The 5,263-nt window shown below is 25.5% G+C and overlaps 1 protein-coding gene across 1 annotated transcript in view; it reads left to right on the top strand.

Moving 5' to 3' along the window:
* The first annotated feature begins 1,681 nt into the window (after window positions 1–1,681).
* The window catches only part of LOC107438207 (voltage-dependent calcium channel type A subunit alpha-1), a 282,265-nt gene continuing 278,683 nt past the window's right edge, over window positions 1,682–5,263 (top strand). The window contains exon 1 of the mRNA XM_043038639.2: window positions 1,682–2,478. The gene's annotated coding sequence lies outside the window, so the exon portion shown is untranslated. The remainder of the gene's footprint in view (window positions 2,479–5,263) is intronic.

Raw genomic sequence — 5,263 nt, 5'->3', positions numbered from 1 at the left:
GGAAAGCAAAAAATCAACCCAGGGGAGACTAATTTGAAAAATAAATATTTCTTAACGTTTGAGCCTCTCTTTTAGTTTATGCCAAAAATGTTTAAAATATTGTTTAAATAGCAAAAATATTTTACAATCTGCTAAAATCATTAGTTTTAAAATGCATTATTTCCCCCAGATTTTATATAAACATTGAACTAATGTTAAAACAAAGTAAATCAATTATAGTTTCATTATTTTCAAAATAGTTTATCCTTTTTTTTAAAGTATGAGTAGCAAAATTAATAACAATTTTAGATTTTTAATTTGGAAAATACTTCTGAATAACATTCAAATTTTTATACTTTTACCCATATAACTCTAAGCAATTTTTCGGAATACTTTATTAATAACTGTTTTATTGTCACTGAATGATATATGTCAAAAATTTGAAACACATTACTTCATTTTGATTATGTACCTATCAAAAATATTGGGAATTTACCGCTATTTAATCTAAAAGTAATTGAACCTTTTTTAAAACAAAAATAACAACATTAAAAATTGCATTAATTAAATTTCATTAAATAATTGTTGAAAAATAAATGCCATTAAAAAAATAAAATATAATTAATGATAATTATTTATTTGTTTCGTAATTTTTTTTCAAAACATTTTTTTTTCCAATTCCTTAAACTATTTTTATTCTTATTTTATTAAAAAATCTAGTCTAGTTTAGTATTTCTGTTATAATTACCTATTTTACAAACAAATTTTTGATTTCAAAATATGATGTAAGAATTTTCTTTTGTTAGTTTGATAATAAATATAGTAATAAATAAATCATAATCATTTAATGTGATAGAAATTGAATGCAATTTAAGTGAAATGAAAACTATATTAATGTTATTAAGAATACTTTTTTTATTTATTTCAAATTATTGTTTAATTTTTTTTATTTGTAAATATTTTAAGCATTATTTTAGATTTAAAATTTCAGTTATTTTTCATTCCTTGAGAATATACATGTTTTATTAGTATTTACAGAAACCTGAAGTGTTTATTTTACCAATTAAGCTCAAAAATTGTTTTATCATCACTGTGTAAAAGAATGCCTCTCTGTCAGTTTTCGTCAATTGTAATATGAATCTAAAAAACGGTATTTGTTTCTTTTTTTTTCTGTATCTTAAGTATTTTTTACAATTTTTTTGTTATGAAACCCGTATCATCTTCAACATACTTGAGGACAAATTTTAATTGTAATTAGTTGTAGTTTTATGTATGATTTATATTAATATTTAGATCACTTAATCAATTAACATACTGGGACAGCAAAACTTAATTTAAATATAAACATTTTTATAGCTATACTTCTCTTTGCAAACTAAGTTATTGTTTTCATTTTATTATTTATTTTTAAAAAATGAGTTTAATGTCAGGTACATTTATGTAGAATTGTTTTTTAAAAAAATAAGCCTTTAATAAATTCTGTCATTGAACTGCTATATGTTTCTGCACTGTACTGTAAATAGTAACTTTTCGAACGCAATGTTAGAAATTTGTCACAAACAGTTTTCATCCCTTATAATATGAACCGCCAAAAAGAAGAAAAAAAGTATTCATTTGTATGCATATGAGGAGATGATCTCATATTACAAAACTTTATCTCCGATAACAAACAAAAGATGGCGTGGAAGTAGCTATCTTTGCTATAATTCAGAATTCCCTCCAAAATAATTTCCCGAATCAAATACCGTATGATGGGAATTCCGTCGAAACCGAAAAGCAATACATCCTCATTAACAATCATCAAACGCTGACTGAATTATTTGGCAATAATTCTGCCTTCTTAATCGCATGCTCAAAATTGTATTAACCCCTGAAAGTTTGCTCTCCCCCCGAGAAAGGCCCGTGTGGTGCTTTTCGTCAACCCCCTCCGCACCACTATTATATCGATTCATGTTAGAGATGCAGAAATATCCCTCAGCCTGCAGGGCTTTAAGCTAGCTAGCGTAACTAGTGCGAAGAAGCAGACCAGTATGTGTCGAATCTACACTGCCGTATTTTAGAACAATTTTGTCCACCCCTGTATTAGAAAATTCCACAATTATAGAATGAAACATTGCAGTAGTCAGCTCAGAAAACCGTCCCATTTCAAGAAGATGAGAATAATTTTTTCTTCTGTACTGCAAGTCTTGTAAGAAGAAGAGTGAAGAAAAAGCATAAAATATTCTTAAATTTTCCAAACGATACCGTCTTTAATAAAGCCGTACCTGAAAATAAAGCCATGTCGTTTAATGCCGCAGTCCATGTTAGTTTGTAGTGTAGGCTGTTTTTGCTGCTAGTTTCGTTTTTGACCTTTTACGCTATATTTTCCCTAATCGGACGTCCGTAGACGATTGTGATGCAAGGAGGGAGGAATTCCAGTAGATGAGTTAAAGGTGCAGGGGAAAAAATAGGATATCTGAAAAATACGAAATGGAAAGAAAAATTCGACCATTAGTGGAGGTAAGGATTATTTTTTTTAATCTTTAAAAATTTTGCATCCATTATAAAGTTTCTTTTTTTTCTCAACTTGATTTCATTTAAAGTACTCTCTGATATGGTATGTGACTCAAAACACAAGTTATGAGTAGAACAAGTTTTAAAAAAAACTTAAATTTTGCTTTTAAAATTTTGGATCAATTATAAAGTTTCAATTTTATCTACTTGATTCATTTAAAGTAATCTCTGATATGTTATGTAACTCAAAATGCACGTTATAAGTAAAACCAGTTAAAGATAATTAAATTTTGAAATTTTGCTCTAAAAATTTTTTTATCTATTATGAAATTAAAATTTAAATTGCCTTTATAAAATTTAAATTGTCCTAAAAAAGTAAAGAATCTGCATTGAATCATAAAATTCCTCGTAGATCTTCATTTTTTTTTTCAATATCAATATAGATTATATTTTGACAAATGAAAAAATTTTGATAAATATTATTCTACCATTAATGGAGATAAAGATATTTTTTTTAGTCTTAAAGCATTTTGCATATATTATAACGTTTTATTTCTTCTACTGCATTCATTAAAACTACTTTATGTTATGTAACTCAAAACACATGTAATAAGTAAAACCGGCTTAAAAAATTAAAATTTAACTGTAAATAGAAATATATTAAAGTAAGTCTCTATTTTTTCAATGTCAATAGAGATTATATTTCGATAAATTGAAATATTTTGATAAAAGAAATTTAATCATAAACTGAGGTAAAGATATTTTTATTTTAGTCTTTAAAAATTTAGCATACACAATGATGCTTTATTTTTTCTACCTGATTCATTAAAACTGTTCTCTGATATTTTATGTAACTCAAAACACATATAAGTAGAGCCAGTTCAAAATTTTAAACTTTACTATTAGTTAAATAATATTAAATGTAAGTCTTTATTTTTTCAAAATCAATAGAGCTTTTATTTTGATGTAAATCATAAATATTGTACATTAAGAAAATTACGATCGTGTACATGGCATGCAAAAAACTACTAACACACATGCAATATTTCATATTTAGAAATAATAATTTTTGATGCAATATTTTTATAAGAAATGCGTTTGGAAAATAATTACAACAATTACAAATTTTGCATTATAAAATATATTTATCATTACAAATTATTTTCAATACTATTAGCTTCATAGTCAACAAACCTTTATTATTTCAAAATAATTTGGGGACTGTTTAAGTCCCCAAAGCAAATGTCAAAATACCGAATTAGAAAAATTTTGTTTTTTGAGTTATATATTTTTGACATTTAAAACTTTTCAGTAAAGTTCCAGTAATTTTGATGAAACAATTACTATAGACACTTCTAAAGTGGCAAATGTTAATCTTGACTATTCTAGATATATGCACTGAGAAAAAAGTCAGATCAAAACTATAGAATACGGTAAATTTATGCAGGACATCTATAGGAACTATAGGACTCTATGGGAACACCAAAAAGCATGGTAATTTTTATCAAAGCCCTTAATAATGAATTTGTTAAAATTAACAATGAAATATTGTTTTTTAATGTATGCTAAAAATTACGAAATGTTGAAAAATTTGGAAATATAATCATGATACCTTAGAGCATGGCATAAAAACTATTTATTCGGTTTAATTTACCTTCCAGTTTTGTATTTTCTTAACTAAGTTTGTGGTAATAAGAACTATAATTTTCAAAACTGAAATTTCTCGTAAATCTTTGCCATGTGAACGGAAAAATAACCAAATAAATGGTTTAAATACCATATATTTTACTTTTATTAATCAAATTAATTTCTTTTCCCCAGAAATGTCATTACCATACAGTACAGTAATTTAATCAAAAATTTTCTGCTCTTACAATATATGCATGTTACAATATATGCATGCAAGTTACAATATATGCATGTTACAATATATGCTTACAATATATGCATGCCTTTTAGCTGTGTTTATAATGTTTTAGATACTGAAATAAGGGAAAAAATATTTATTGCAATAAATAATAATTTTGCTGCTGTAGCACTTACATAAATGTTAAAAATTTAGGTAAAAATAAATTGATAATTTTTGACCATTAGATTAAAATTACTATTTAAAAAAAAATTCCTTACTCGTTTCTAGAAAGTCTTTAGCTGCTATTTTTCTATTATAACAAAAATCTTCTGTTACTAAATTTTAATTTACAATAGTTATATTTTACAATATAATTGCTTAAACGTGATGCGCTATTGAGGAAAATTGCATCTTCAAATAAAAAAACGCGGTTTTAGTAAAATTATTGGTGAATGAGTTATTTTTTTGAAGTATAAGAGTTCTATTTTCATATAATGCTCTTCATAAATTGCTCTTTCATTAACTAGTACGAGCTATTTTTAACTACTTCGTTTCAGACTGATCTACTTTCAGACATGAAGCTCATTCTTTAATACTATAAATAGAACACTGAAGCAGTCAAGTCTCGTCCAACTCCCTGAAATGGCATAGTTTTATATGCAAATGATATTTCTCTTGTGACCCCTATTCCGCGTATTATGACTTCAGGAGCGACGCTTTACCAAAAAACAGTTTGATAAATTGAATTGTTTTAATGTTTTTTGAACAATTCACCAATTCAGCTATTCGTATTATAAGTTAAGAAATTGTTAAATCAAACTTAAATTAAAAAACTGAAAATTTACATTACAAGTCTGTTGATTTTCTTTGAAATAATTTTATTTCAATAAAACGTCGTTTAATATATATATATATTGAGGTAAAGATATTTTTATTTTAGTC

Source organism: Parasteatoda tepidariorum, chromosome 8 (assembly GCF_043381705.1).
Source record: "Parasteatoda tepidariorum isolate YZ-2023 chromosome 8, CAS_Ptep_4.0, whole genome shotgun sequence".
Lineage (NCBI taxonomy): Eukaryota > Metazoa > Arthropoda > Arachnida > Araneae > Theridiidae > Parasteatoda > Parasteatoda tepidariorum.
This window is presented reverse-complemented; position numbering and strand designations above follow the sequence as displayed.